The 15697-nt window shown below is 46.6% G+C and overlaps 1 long non-coding RNA gene across 1 annotated transcript in view; it reads left to right on the top strand.

Annotated features, from left to right (window-relative positions):
* Positions 1-338: 338 nt before the first annotated feature.
* The window catches only part of LOC120887484 (uncharacterized), a 33661-nt gene continuing 18302 nt past the window's right edge, over positions 339-15697 (top strand). The window contains exon 1 of the long non-coding RNA XR_013426389.1: positions 339-960. This is a non-coding gene — a long non-coding RNA (uncharacterized LOC120887484). The remainder of the gene's footprint in view (positions 961-15697) is intronic.

Raw genomic sequence — 15697 nt, 5'->3', positions numbered from 1 at the left:
TCATGTGTGAGACAATGGAAGAATTTATGTTTTGTCCCTGGTGAGTGGAGCTCTCTTTCTCTGCTTCATGACGGCTATGTCCTGAGCTGCTTTCCTGTTAGGGTTTGGATGTGAGGTGTCCCCCAAAAGCTCATGTGTGAGACAATGCAAGACCGTTCCGAGGAACAATGACTGGGTTGTGAGGGTCTTAAGCCAATCAGTGAGTTAATTCCCTGGTAGGGATTAACTGAGCTATAACTGAAGTGGTGGGTGTGGCTGGAGGAGGTGGGAATCGGGGCGTGGCTTTGGAATATATATATGTATGTATCTGGCAAGTGGACAACCCTCTCCCTGCTTCCTGATCACCATGATGTGAGTTGCTTCCCTCTGCCACACACTCCACCATGATAGTCAGCCTCATGGTGCGCCGTGAGAAATGGAGCCAGCCTTCTATGAACTAAGACCTCCGAAACTGTGAGGCCGCAAATGAACTTTCCCTCCTCTATAGTTGTTCTGGTCAGATCCTTTAGTCATAGCAGCAAAAGAGCTGACTAAAACATTCCCTCTACCTGCCCTTCTGCCACGAGATTCTGCTTTACTTGGGGTCCAGAGCTTGGGAGTCCGCCGACCATGGACTAACCCTCTGAAACTGAGCCAAAATAGACTTTCCCTCCTCTACTTTGTTCTTGTCAGGTGTCCTGGTCACACTGAAACAGCTGACTCAAGCAAGAGGGTCATGCGATAACCGATGTGGGTGACTTCTAGGGTCTGAGAGCAGCCCCCGGTGTTAGCCAAGAAGGAAAAAAGGACCTCAGTCCTCTAAGCACCAAAGAACTGAATTCTGCCACAACCATGTGATCTTGGAAGAAGCCCCTGCATTCCACGGGAGAAAAAAGATTAGTTAATTTGGCCTTGGATGACCCTGGGCAGAGAACCCAGCTATAACATGCTTGGACTTTGGACCCACCAAACTGGGAGCAAGTAAGTCAATCTCTTTTAAGCCATTAAATGTGTGGTATTTGCTATGCTACAATAGTGAACTCATAGCTTTCATGGATCCTACAGAATTCTGCTGACAGAGCTGGGCACTTACATAATCTGTTTTGCAAAATGTTTCCAGGTGTGCAGTTACATTCGGGCTTCTTGAGATTCAGAGCCCCTCAGAGGTAGGGACAATGGGTACCTCCCCTGTGAGCACTGAAGTCAAACAGTATTTGTCAGACTCAGAGCCTCAAAACATCAACTATTTTGCCATATCAAGACAAAATAGTTTTGCTATTTCTAAGAAAAGGCTAATGATGAGATTGAGATTATTATGAGGATTAAATGAGACAATCTATATAGACCAGTACCATGCTCTCACATAAAACATGATGAATAACTTTATGCAAATCATTGCTTATTTTCAACCACTAAACAGATTGAGAAGCTATTTTATGCCTGAGTAGGTGCTAGGCTAGGTGCTAGGCTAGGTGCTAGCACTATCCAACCCGGGCTTTTAAGTACCTTGAAATCAATCTAGTCCCCAGCTGTTTTGGGGCATGTTCTCTTCATAAAAGGAGTTCTGTATTTGGAGGGTGAGTAGCACAGGGAGTGGGCTGTATGTGGGCTGAGTCTAGGTTCCCCAGCAGGTACATTGGAGGGTCCAGGAGCTCTTTTACGATCCCAAGCATGTCCTGGAATCTCGTACTGCAAAAGCAGGGCCAGGATGAAGAAGCACGTCCAGCCTTGTTTGATGTGGGGATCATGGGAAGTCCTTATGACAATGCAGACCCAGGGCAGCAGAAGGGGTGCTTGCTGCACATTTCATATGCACCCCTCACTCTGACTCTGTCTAATGATCTATTGCTGTGAACCAAACTACCCCCAAATTTAGAGCCTCAAAACATCAACTGTTTTGTTATATCTCAAGATTTTGTTGGGTATTTGGGAATTGGGGCAGGGCTTGACTAGACAGTTCTTCTGCTCTGTGTGGGGCTGACTGAGGTCCCTGGGGGACATCTAGCCAGCAGATGAACTGGTCTGGAAGAGTCCATGGTGGCTTTACTTCATAGTTTGTTACTTTTCTAGGGATGCAACCCAAGACTGGCAGAGTATCGCAGGAGACAGGGTGGGGAAACTGCCACTTACACAAGGCCTAGGCCCCCAAACTGGCTTAACACCACTTGTTCAATAGCTTATAGGACAAAGCAAAGATAGAGTCAAGGGGAAAGGACAGACCCGGACCTACCTCTCAGTGAGAAGAATATAGAAAAGGCGTGTCTCCACAGAGCTGAAGCAGGGTTAGGAAACACTGTTTGCTACAGAGTATTAAATAACTAAGGCCTGAAGTCTGAATACAGGTCAATAAAAGTTTTTTTGTTTTTTGTTTTTTTTTTTTGTAAAAGACCAGATAGTAAATATCCTAAACTTTGTGAGCCACATATAATCTTTGTTACATATTCTTTTTTTTAAACTTACAACCCACCACTACAAAATTATAAAAACCATTCTTAATGTCTAGGCTGTAGCCAGATATGGCCCATGGACTGTATGTAAGTTTGCCAACTCTTGTTCTAGAATCATCTTCCATGCCACCGATCCTGGCCAAACTCAGTATCATGACAGCTTCTGCCCATTGTAACAGTGACACTGAAAATCTTGGAGCTGAAAAGGACGTTGGAAGTCACTTACTCCATCTGTCCTAAAGGTGTAGAAACCGAGGTTCAGAGAGATTAAGGGATGTGGCAGAAGTGCCATAGCTAATTAAAGGTGGACCCGCAGAGAATCCCATGCTCTTCTGTCCTAATCCATTGTTTTTCCCAGTACAACAGACTACATTTCAAAATGCCATTTTTCTAGTCAGCAGAAATAGCAAATATCTAGGAGGATGGGTTAGACATAGCAGCAGTGAAATATGCTTGGACCCTGGGGACCTTGGAACGTGTCCCCCCGGCTGGCTGTGGGCCAGACTATAAGTGGAGGCCAGTTTTGCTGCAGCAGTGCTTGGCCGGTCTCTGGTTACTGGCTGAAAATCCAGTCATCTGTCACTCCCCTGGGATGATCTCTGGTGAGGATGCAGAACACGTAAGAGAGGAAAGGCAGGTGAGGAGGGGTTATACATGGACCTGCGGGAGGTGGACTTTGTGGGGCCAGAGCTTCTGGCTGGAGGGAAGCAGCAGGACCACCAGTCATTTCCTTAGTGGGAGGTGCTGTCCAGAGGAGGGCCCCACCTTGCTGAGGCCCTCAGGAAGCCTTTTATTGTCAGCAGTTGCTTTCTTGCATCTCCACACCCCTGTGTGCTGTCTCTTATTCAGACATCCTCAGGCCTGCAAGACTTTCTAGAAACCTGAGACGTCATCTTCCAGAGTTTTCCCTCAGCTTCCCAGGGATATGAAGGCACTTGTTCCTCTCTCTCTCTCTCTCTCTCTCTCTCTGTTTTTATTGTGTGTAAATAATATAAATAATCTGACCCCAAGTCACCTAGTGAGCTGGCTGCAAGTTCCATTCCTCTTATGTATCTCTTTTCTCATAGGCATTATCCAATTGTATTATAGTTATTTGTTTCTATATCTGTTTCCTTATTAGACTGGAGGGAAACTAATGGCAAGGATTGTGCTCTTATTTTTATTTTGCAGTCTCCACAGCCCCCACTGCAAAGTCCATTGTAGAATAGGTGTTCAAATAAGTGTTTGTGAATGAGGACGTGTGAGAATTCATGAAAGGGAGTCCATTGGCAGTGGTCTGTCTGCATTCCTCCTGGGAGCGGGTGCCATTGTCTTCATTACTGGCTCTGAAGAGCTGGAATCAATTGAAATAGTCACTGCCAGGAGCTTCTGAAATATTCTCCTTAGGGACTTAAATAGTGGTACCCTTCTTTAAGGAGTTGATGAGACAGGATTCTGTTTAGGTCTCTTGCAAGGCCTCTTTTAAGCTGTGGTTTGGGCATCTTCCACCCCCTTCCCCAGAATCCTAGACACTGGGCTTCTGGACTGACCATATGTTCTGGCTCTTTACAAAGGAAAACACACAAGGTCAACAGTTGGCTTTTGATGATTGGGTTTATGAAACATTCGAGAATCTTTGCTTAATATATAATTCATACTTTAGAGGAATATAATTATGAACTCCGGCCGGAGTTCTCTTGGATGAGCCTTGGCAGTCCCAGATACTCTTCATATGGCTGGGTTTTGATTCACAGTAACGAGACACTGGCTGCTCATAATCCCTTTCCACATATCAATTTTATTTTTTACATCGATTCCTGCCTTTTGCCCACATAATGCAAGCTTTTAGTAAATCCATTCTGACCTTTTTGCAATGGCATTATTGGTTTTCCAACAGTTTTACTCTAGCTTTGCCCAGTTGTTGGATGCTGTCATGAATTCTAGACTGTTGGGCAGGTGAGTTTCCCAGGCAAAGGAAAGATGCTTGTCTTGTCTCTTTACAGGGAAAAGGCATATTGAGTGATTTGGTGCACCCCTTCACAGCTGCCCATCTTATAGCTCTGTTGCAGCAGTGGTTTTGCTGATAAAGTTAAAAATAGCCAGTTGGAGGGAGAGTATGGGCTTGCATGGTATTAGACTATGCAGATAGATTTTTAAATTCTGTGGACCTGGTTAAACTTTAACCTTCTCTTGCTTATTGGCTTCTATGTGAGTATGGATCATTCAGCAGGGAGCATGGGTCACACAGGGGAGGAGAGCTCAAGAGCTGGGCAAGACTGCATTTTTTATTTACAAGGCATCCTTGTTGGTAATTCTATAGTTTTTCTGGTTTTAGATCCAGTTCTAGGATAGAGAGGTGGAAGTGTGCAATGCTTGGAGTAGGACATTGAATGAGTTGATGTGGCTGCATTTTAGCAAAAGTTATAGCTGTAGAAACTCACCCACTGAAGACACAGTAATGCCTACTCACGCAGGACATGGAACACAGAGAAATCATTTTGATTTTCTGCCACACTGAATCTCCAGTTCCAATTTCGGGCATATTACTTCCTGGCTTTGAACCTCAGTGCCCCTCTCTGTAGTTTGGGGATAATACAGCACTCTGCTTGGAGCCTCCCAGGTCATTTAGCTCTGGCAAACACTCCTAGCCTGTAGAAATGAAGGCTGGCTTCAGGCAGAATTGTTCCTCATGCCTCATTCCTGTTCAACATCCTGGGAGGTCCACTTCCTTTTCCATCTCTGGAAAGGGAGATGTGGCCAGTCCTGAGGTCCGCCCTTTCACCCCATGTTTTGAATATGTCCCCCAGAATTCATGTGTTGGAGACTTAATCCCCAGGGTTGGTGTTGGACGGGGGTCTAGTGGAGGTGTTGGGGTCCTAAGAGTCCTGCCCTCGTGAACAGCTTAATGCCATTATGCAAAGGGATCATGAGAGCAGTTTCACTCTCTTGGGCTCTTGTCCTTCTGCCTTCTTCCACACGATAGATGTGATAGAGGCTGTCACCAGATGCCAGTACCTTGACCATGGGCTTCATGGCTTCCAGAACCATGAGAAAATAATCAGTGTTAATTATAAGCTAGGCAGTCTCTGGTGTTCTGTTATTAGCAGCACAACACAGACTAAGACATCTCCCACTGCCAGGTGAGGAGTGGACGTTGAAGTGGACTCTGGAGATCCCCCAATGGGGAACTGTGATGGGGGTACCTGAGTGGTAGTCAGTACCTATTATTCATGGACTCAAATAAATGATAAACTCATACCCCTCCACAAAGTACCCCAGGGATTGACTGGGTTGTGTTGTAGGAAACATCAAGGAACAGCTAAGACGCTAGTGTTTGAAGACTTTCTCCCCGTCCCTCCCCAAGTTTAGGATTGTTGTTTCCATCCAGGAAAAAAGTCTCTCTTGTCCTCTGTTGTAGGTGAGAAGCAGCTTCTTTGATGAAAGAAAGGCATTCTCAGTGAAATTTCCTCCAGGGAGTCCCAGACACCTCCACCCTAGACATGAGCCCCACAGATGAAATGTGGACCCGAACCACAGAGGCACTGTGTCCTTCAAGGGCGCTGCCCTAAACCCATGAAAATTCTTGGAGGCAGTGACAGGAAGATGTTGAGACAGGAGAGATGAAGGAGGTGGAGGAGGCAGGGCAGGGGAGACTTGCAAGAGTCAGAAACTATCCACAGTGAAACTCTAGTAGATCAGGGGCAGATTGCCGGCTGCTTCTGTCTGGTTCGCGAGCTATGAATGGTTTTTGTATTTTTAAATGGTTGAAAAAAAAAAGAAAAAAAATATTTTGTGCCTTGTGAAAATTATATAAAATTTCAAATGTCAGGGTCCATAAATAAAGTTTTGTTGGAGCACGGCCACGCCCGCTGGTTATTGTCTATGAGTCCCTGCGCTACCATGGCAGGGTTGAGCAATTGCAACAGGGACCCACAAAACTAAAAATACTCCCCATCTGCCCTTTCCTGGCAGATTTATAATATGCGGACCCCTGCTCTGGACAGTATCTTAAACAGAAGTATGTAAACTGGGTTTAAACTTTCCCCAGCAAGAAGCACTTAGCAATCATTTGTTACTGCATCTCTTTTCTGGCGCAAGGGCCACGGCTGCAAAGGCAGGTGGAGAGAGACCTCCCCTGTTAGGCCTCTCGCTCTGAACAGCCCCTCAGCCACCTGCACGACTCCTGTACACCCCTTATTGCTCCCTTTGGAAGCCAGCCTACTGGTTGAACTCAATGTACATGCGGTTTCATTTGAGCAATCATATGCGGATTACATCCAAGTTTCTGAAATACCACAGAAAAAGTTATTTATGGAAATATGTGTGAAATGTGTTACAATGATTTCCATATCTTACAAATGATAGGCACAGCACCGCCATATTTGAAAAACCGAAGGGGTATTAATCACTGTGTGATATGCAGTGTTATTAAACTTCACGGTATTGAAGGTCCCATCACAGGGTGTAGGTAATCTGGCTAATTAATTACACCTGTGGAATCCCGGCTGCATGGCTTCGGTGAGCACTACAGTATTTGCCACCCCTCTGTAGCTCGTGACATGTATTAGGAATTCACAGATGCGTGTTTTCCCCGTGGCATTTTTTACCCTGTTAGCACTTGCAAAGTGACTGTTGGACAAGAAACTAACATTAGCCAGCCTAGAATTGTTTTTATTTCCACCACTTTCCACCAACCAGATCTTCCTTTAATTAGGTTCCTGTGTGAACTAACCATTTTAAAAATGTGTATGTGCATATATGTGGGATTTTTTTTTTTTTTTTTGGCAGTTTGCTTTACTTCTAAGTGGCTGAATCCTCATATATTCCCCAAGGAACTTGTTACATAACCCAGAGACAGGTTTTTAACTCAGGAGAATCTAGTGCAGTTGGAAGGACAGGAATATATTGAAAGAGAGCTGAAGCAATAAAATAGTTATAAGACTGCCTCGTGAAGAAGCTTCCTGGGAGTGCGGGGAAGGGCCCGGGGCTTAGATTTGGCCACTGAGAGGTGGGGAGACAGATGAGCCGTGGTGAAGGTAGGATTCCGGAAGGGGCAGAGGCGAAGGTATTTTTTTTTTTTTCTCCTGAAAGTCTTCTTGAGAAAGGAAGATGGGGACAGGTTCAAGTTCAGAAATAAAGCAGCAAATTAATTTGGAAAGAACGTGGATGGAGAAAAGGAGGCTGTGGGGGTAGCAGTGAGGTGAGGGGGAGTGAGCACGTGAGGAACCAGGGGGATCTGGTTCCAGGAGCCATTGTGAACGGGAGCATGTGCAAGGAGGTGGGTGGGTGGCAGAGAGGAGCCTGCGAAGGAGAAGCTAAGTGAAGGCGAGAGATGGCGCTGGGCTTGCCCGCGCCTGCTACGTGGGTGTCGGGAAGGAGAGAAAATAGCAGGACGGGGCAACGGGGAAGGCATTAATTGCGTGCCACCTGTTTCTGTAACCCGACCATAAGTACCCTTTCCCCATCAGGCTTTTTAATGGACCGTTGAGGTGAACCTTGTGGCTCGGTGCCCGTCAGGAGTGACGGTATTGAGGCGGACAGCCCTGGGGCTCTGCTTCTCCCCTGCAGTTCATCATGTCTGAATTAAAAAGGGAATTGTTTGGACAAGCCTGTTAAGTGGATGTTTTTCCTGCATTAGTGGGAGAGCTTAAGGAGCTCCCATTGGATGGAGCCAGGGTCTGAACTACCCACAGCTGTGCGGGGGATATTTATGTACCGACATTCACATCGCCTCTCTCCATTTTGGCCTCCTACTCAGATTGAGCCAAGGTATCCATCCAAACCTCTGCCCAGACTGAACTCGCCCTGAGTCCCTCTCCTAAATTGTCCAAAATGTTTAAGGCCTAGATGAGCACTCCAATATGGTTGTTTCAGTGAGAGTCTGAGTGAGCATGCGTTCACTTAGGGGTGTGTGTGTGTGCACATGCACAAGTCAGGCAATGAAGGGAGATGAGCTCTGGTTTTGGAGACTCTCCTAGCAGCAATTGACATGGAAAGAGTTCAAGAAAATATCATATATGCATTTTTAAATTTTTTTTTTGCTTCTTTCTGTAGGAGTTATAGGAATTCCAGCTTCTGGGATGTTCCTAGTTGCCCCATCTCTAGTTTGTTTCCAGCAGAAAGTGCCAGGAGAAGCCAAAAAAGAAGTCAGAACCATCCAAGCTTATATTTCATAGGGAAAGAAGTCAAGTCTTGAATCCTCTGGGGGTCTGTACACTGGGAAGGGAGGGAAGCTATTGGGGAAGGGGGTGAACCCCAGGGAGAGGGGGCAGCACTGGGGTTCTTCTCTGCCTGCAGGCGGCCTTGCCAGAGGCATCTGCGCACCTCAGCAGCAGGAGGCCTGGCTGGAGCTTGGAGAGGAGCAGGCTCAGCCAGTAGAGAAGGTGGGGCTGAGAAGTCTGTGCTGTGGCCAAAAGCATTCCTGGGTCCTGCCCGCCCCATTAACTCTGCCGCGGGAGGCCTCCGTCTCAGCCAGTACAGGTGTGGACACTCAAGTCATTGCTTGGAAAATTGGGCTCTGGAGGCAGGAGCTGCCAGCTGCTCGGTGATGGGCTCTGCCTCACTCTAACCGGGCTGTGCCCAGCCTCTCTTCCCGGCTCCCCTTTCCCGGCAGTGCACCCAGCTCCCCGCTGCAGCCCCCTCTCCAGTCCTCGCAGTTTCCCATGTAATTTGCTTGTAACAAGCCTCATAAAGTTTGACTGTGCTTGCTGGGACTGTGGACCAGACGGCCGAGCGAGTGTGCCCGCGTTTCTGGCAGTGGAGCTCCGGGGGTTCATGCTCCGCCCAGAGGAGCTGCCTGCCCAGGCTTTTCAGGAATGGGGGGCCATTTGACAACCTTTGGACTTTCCAAGAGGCAGGCTTTGGGTGGGCTGCAGCGTCCAGTTGAATTCTCATGGCTGATTAGTTCAGGTTTACAGGTCCAACCCCTCTTCCGTCTGCTCTCTGTCCTTGGACTTCTGAATTAACATAGAACAATTGTCGTCTCATCCCCTGGAACTGTTGGGCCCACACCTCTGCAGTCAGTCTCGCCCTCCCGACCCCTCCCAGCTCCTTGCCCTGTCTTTGTCACAACCCTCTTCTTCCTTCTTTTCCAGGACTCCTTGCCCCCTGATCTCCACCCCACCCTACACATCCTCTGCATTTTTCTGAACCTCTGCCATATGCCTTATTGGCTTGGCATCTCAGTACATGGGCAGATGGACAGAGACTAAAGCAACAGAGTAGGCAAATTCCCAAGGTGAACTAAAAAGCTTTGCTCTGGATTCTTCCAGCCCACCCAAGGCACTTATCATTTTAACAAATGTTTGCAGCACCATTATGTACAGATACTATTTTAAACACCAGGGCTCTCTGTACTGTGTGCCCTGGACTCTGAGTTACCATGACCATTAGTACTTCTATTACCACTTATTTTTCAGATAGTACCATTATTAATAACTACATTTGCAGGTTCGGTAAATAACTCGCCATATACTACACTTTCAAATAAGTATCTTCCATATGTCAGTCATTATGCTAAGCATTTGGGGCTATAAGGTACCCTAGGGCTTACAGAAATCTCTGGAACAGCCAGGCCCAAAGATGTCCATTGGCTAGCCTAAGATTGCAAACTGATGAACAGGGAGCTCAAACTTTTTCAGTTAGTGCTAATCTTTCTTCAGCATGGTGTCTCCAACTTGGCTATACTTTGGAATCACCTGGGAAAGTAAGATATATTGATTTCTGGGTCTCTATTCCATAGGTTCTGATGTCACAGATATGGGTATGAACAATGATTAATACTTCTTAAAGATTCTTCAAGAAGCCAGGTGCAGTGGCCAATGCCTGCAATCCCAGCAACTCCGGAGGCTAAAGCAGGAGGATTACAGGTTTGAGGCCAGACTCAGAAACTTAGCAAGGCCCTAAACAATTTTAAAAGACCTGTATTAAAATTTAAAAATATTTTTATAAAACAGCTGAGGGTATGAATCAGTGCTGGGTTCAATCCCCAGTACAAAAAAAGAGTTCCCCAAGTGATTCTAATATGCAGAATGAGCCTCTGTCCAGAGCACTTGTAAACTGTGCTACTCGCATCACATTCTGCTGTTTTCATGCTTGCTGCCCACAAATGGCCTTGCTTCCTCTGTAAGACTGTAAACAACTTGGGCACACAAATGTGCCTCTTACATTTTCTATATGGCCCCAAACAGCACAATGCTGAATGCCCCATAAATAGACATCAAATACTCATTGGAGAACTACAAATTGCAAGGTGTAATAACTAACAAGTGTGTGTGTGGGGGGGGGGATGATTCAACAAAGACCTGCGAAGGAGTTCCCAGCCCCTCAAACAAAGGCAGTGGGCCTGAGCCACTGTCTCCAACAACTCTGAAAGACCCCTCACAGCCGAATGCCTCTCCTAGAAACATCAAATGCTCTCCTTTACTTGCTCTCCCTCTTATTTTTCCCCATTTTTTCTCCCACAGAATTATTTTTCTAAGGAAACCTCTCTCTCCATTTAAAACTGTCTATTTTGCAAACTGCAAACAGGTGCTATGCTGCTTCCCAGAACCCTTCTCACCTTTCAAAGGTAAAACCTGGAAGGCAGCCTTCACTAACAGCCCCATCAGGAGCCAGTCCTTGTGCTCCTCTGCTGTTGCCCGTGTCGGGTCTGAAGAGCTCCATACAGTCAAAGCACAGTTATCAGCAGATCTCGGGTCCTTCACCGGAAGGTGGCCAAGCCCGTTGCTCCTCATACATGTGGGTGTTGGAGTGGGATTAGAGCATTTAATCCAAATAAGATTCATCTGTCAGCCAAGCGCCTCACTGCAAATAGTGTGGATCCAGAAAAATGTGAAGTACAATGTTGGTTACTCCACCTACTAAGTGCAGAGTCATGAGAAGAATAGGAGGAGACAAGCAAGGGCAGGAGCTTTACTTTTGAGAAGCACTTGAAAGCATCCATCCATGCATCCATCCATCCATCCATTCTTCCACCCATTGATCTAACTGATCAGTCAGTCTGTTACGATTTATTGTGCTCTTTTAAACAGGGGCTGGTGATAGGAACAGAGCTGAATAGGGCCTGACCTCTGCCTTCCAGAGATGCCAATTTAATGGGGGAGAAAGGTATGTACATAAATGGGTACATCCATGAGTTAAGTGCTGTGATGGAGCTCAGAGGGAAAGTTCCTACCCAGTTTGAGGGGTGGGAGCGGGATGGCTGGGAGGGCTTGCAAACTGCAAAAGGACTCCAGGCCCTTCAGCAAACAGAACCCCCTGGACTCTCCAGAGGCACCTGTGATGATGTTTAAAAAGCAAACAAAGTGAGGTGAAGGAAGTGAGGTGAGATTAGATTTGAAAGCGGCAAGTGTAGGCCAGGTCTATGGGTGCAGGGGACTGTGTTCAACTCTGCCACTGGGAGCTCACAGAGCGCCGTGGGTGCTGTGAGCACTGGGTGCAGGGCATGAGAAGGGCAGGGCAGGAGCATATCAGAAAAGACCTCAGGAGACAGGGAGGTGAGGTGTGGGGGTTGGCTTGGGTCTGATTACTTCCCCAGCCCTGGGCTCTGGGAAGTGACTGGCCACCTCTGTCACTTCTGCCACTAAGCATTTCACAAGTAACTGCCCAGGCACTGAATGCCACCATCTCCTGTGAAGGTGCCCTCTGGTTGAGGCTTCACAGACACTCCCCATTGCATGGAGCTTGTCTGAGATAAGAGAGGAATTATTGGCAATTCTTGTTGGTGTTACATGCTCTTTGAGAACTACAGGCACAGACCCACGGGTGCATTTTTATATGATAAGGACTCCCCAAGAAGAAAGAAAACCTGCATTCGCCATGACACCTGCCACATCTGCTCTCTATGGATATCAGATTAGGTTAAGGATACTATATGTCCTATATTTGTGTGTGTGTGTGTGTGTGTGTGTGTGAGAGAGAGAGAGAGAGAGAGAGAGAGATATTAGGGGTTAAACCCAGGGCCCAATACGCTGGTCAGGTGCTCTACCACTGAGCTACCTATACCCCCAGTCCTTTTTGTATTTTCATTTTGAGACAGGGTCTTGCCAAGTTGCCCAGGCTGGCCTTGAACTTGTCGTCCTCCTGCCTTGGCCTCCCAAGGAGCTGGTATTATAGGCGTGTGACGCCACACCCAGCTCGATATCTTTCTTTCTTAAAGTTCCATTTAGAATCTGGGTCAGTTTTCTCCATCTGCCCCTGAAGCTCCAACAAGCCACTTACTCCCCAGTCTCTGCTTAGCAGAATGAATGCAAAAATCATTCCAGGGTCCAGGCCAGAAGGAGCCCACTGAGCACACCTTTGTTTGCTTTTAAACATCATTACAGGTGCCTCCCTCTGGAGATTGCGGGGTGTTCTATCTGCTGACGGACCTCAAGAGCTCTGGAAAGCTCACTTGGCAGAAGCCCTGGGGGAATTCTGTGGCCCACCCGGGTTAGGCATTGCTCTTTCCCTTCTGGGTGTTTCTTTTTAATGAGAGTATCTGTTGAGCTGTTGGGGAAAGGAGAAAGTTTATTCTGCTCATTCTGGGCAATTTTCTGTTGACCTGATTTTTGCCAAATACAATGGAGAATTCTGTCGCCAATGCAAGATGATCTTTTGGATTGTAGGAGAAGTGGCCAAGGAGGTGAGAAGATCCAAGTGCGTGGAAGGTGGCAGGGACTTTCCAGACTCCCTCCTCATGACCACAGGGAGGCAGGAAGAGGCATCCCCTTTGCACAAATGAGGATAAAGAAACTCGGTGATTTGAATAATCACAGAGGTGGGAAGGGGCAGAACTGGGTGTCATGGGTATGCACCAGGGCAGGCTCCTAATTAATATCTGAGGATTTGAAATTCCATCTGCAAAATTAGCTGGAAGAAGAGCAGGCCTTCTCTGATTAATTTAGGAGAGTGATTAATGAGGGATGTAAGGTTTGATAAAAGGAATATTCAATCAGATTTGCAACGTGCAAATCTCCCTTACGAAACCTTCCCTGTGGCGTGTCTTGTAAGCTGGAGGCCAGGTGAAGGCAGCAGAGCAGGGCCTTTGTATGGATTTTTCTTTGGAAAGCTGTGGCTTGACAAGTTCACTGTAATGAATGACTGACTGACCAGGGCAGGAACCCAGGCTCCTGGCACCTAAGTGAGATGTCTTCACTCTACACTTGAGCTTTGCAAGCTTTGAAATGCTTCCATCAATAGAGGTTTCTAGATACCACTCCACAATCACTGAACCACCATTTTGAAAGCAGGCCATGGAATCCATATTTTGAAGAGCATCCTCACAGAAGGTGATTTTCCCTGACAACATCAACATTGGTGAATGGTGTGTGTGTGTGTGTATCTTAGTCTTTGAGGGTTGGAAGAGCCAATTTTTCCTTAATGTGGAAATGAAACTTAACCCTAAGCACTCCCTAGTCAACTGATGTCTTCTAATGTAAAACACAGTTCTGGAAGGAAAGATAGAACGTACCCCTGTTCTCCTGAATGTCTAGCCCACTCACTGTGAGGAATTCCTTCCTTGTATCTAACTATAGATTTTCTTTATTCCTTTTTTCCCCCATTTTCTTATCTTTACTTATAGAGAACATGCGATCATCATCCCTTGGGTGTAATTGAAAGAAATTATGTCTCTCTCTTCAGAATCCTCTCCTGCAGACCGAATACTCTGTCCTCTCAGCATCAGAATTATGAAATATTTTTAGACTGAGACAGCCCTGAGCTATAGACCCTGAGGACAACATCACAGAGATGTTCCAAAGATATACTTTTTTTCAATGTGACATATTTTGAATAAATAGTATTAAAGATTCACATTGATTTCACTTAAGAATGGAAACATATATTTTCAATCTTCTTCTGTTGCACTCCATTTTACTAAAAGAACTCCCCTAATCCAGGGTTAGGAAGCATATAATGAAGACTAATTTTTAAAATCTCTGATCATAATGCCACATTCTTTATGCACATCAATGAAAGCGATCAATTCATTTTTCCAGGTCACTCCATCAAGATTCGCAGTGGCCTATCACACTGGGAAAAGGTCAGCAGTCAGCCTTCCTCTTGTCAGAGAGGAATCAGCAAAGGGAGGAGGGTGTCTTTTCCTGTCTGACCCTCATTTCCAAAACCCCCACTCCCCCAAAAATCTTTATTTTCCCAAATTTCTGAGAAGTGATTCCAGCTTGGACTTAGGGAGACAATTCATGAGCATATTTTCTCTTGGTAAAACAGACCACAGAAGTGTCCTGGGGTGGGGGTGAAATGGTTTGGGTGATATGACAAGATTCACAGAAAGGAGCAGAGGTCTCTGAGTACAGCTGGGTCACTTGGACATGATGCTTCTCCTCCTGGCACTTGGCCAAGAGACTGTCTTGGCTCCATAGAGAAATTATTGCATTTTTTTTTAAAAAAACAAAAGTTTGTTAAACAGGTGCAGTAGGACTTGATTTGATATCCAGTCAAGTTCAAAATTTTCCATCTGGTCAAAAACATGAATCAATAGTTGGTATCTATTTACCTTTATTCTACTTTTTTATTTTATTTCATTTTTGCTTTGTAGAAAAAAATAGTAGGATTTGGAAACAGCCAACAAAAAGAAATAAAGTCATCTGAGAAGGTGCTGAGACCAGCATATGTCCTAGCCTCATGAAAGGTCCTCGCACAAGATGGTGAATCGGCAGAAAGATCTGGAGCGCAGTAGAGATGGAAGTTCAGACAGGGGCACGTGGGGCAGCACGTGGGTAGTGCCGTGGGCAGGACACACATGACCCAGAGATGCCACTCTCTCCAGCACCAGCCAACTCTGGAAAGACCCTTTGGATGTCCATAAATGCCATGTACAGAGGAGATTTTTTTGTTGTTGTTCCTAAAGGCTCATTTCCTCACTCAAGGGTTCTGGCGGCCAATGAATAAAAAGTACAAAGAAAAACAGCCAGCCATGCCCGGGAAAGGCATCAAGGGCCACACCTTCCCCTGGCCAGGAGATGAGAGCACGCCAGGCCCTTTCCCTCGTGGCCAAAAACCAAATGTGGTTGGCAGATGCCTTGGCCAGCGACGGCCCCTGGCTGGGAACTGCCCGGGCTCCTGCCATGCTCCCTCACACTGACTCCGAGGGGACCCATGCCTGCTCTCTCTCTGCCCTGCTTTGGCCTGGGCCCCGGCCCCTGAGGAGATCTAGCCCTCTCCCTCGCCGAGCAGCTCAGACGCGCCACCACCTGCAGAACCAGCCTGGTGAACAGAAGATGCTCAGACGCCCCTGCAGCCCAGAAGTCCCCTTCGAAAACCACGGCGAAACTCTCCTCCGTGGAAAGAGC

This window comes from Ictidomys tridecemlineatus, chromosome 10, assembly GCF_052094955.1.
Source record: "Ictidomys tridecemlineatus isolate mIctTri1 chromosome 10, mIctTri1.hap1, whole genome shotgun sequence".
NCBI classification, from domain to species: Eukaryota; Metazoa; Chordata; class Mammalia; order Rodentia; family Sciuridae; genus Ictidomys; species Ictidomys tridecemlineatus.
This window is presented reverse-complemented; position numbering and strand designations above follow the sequence as displayed.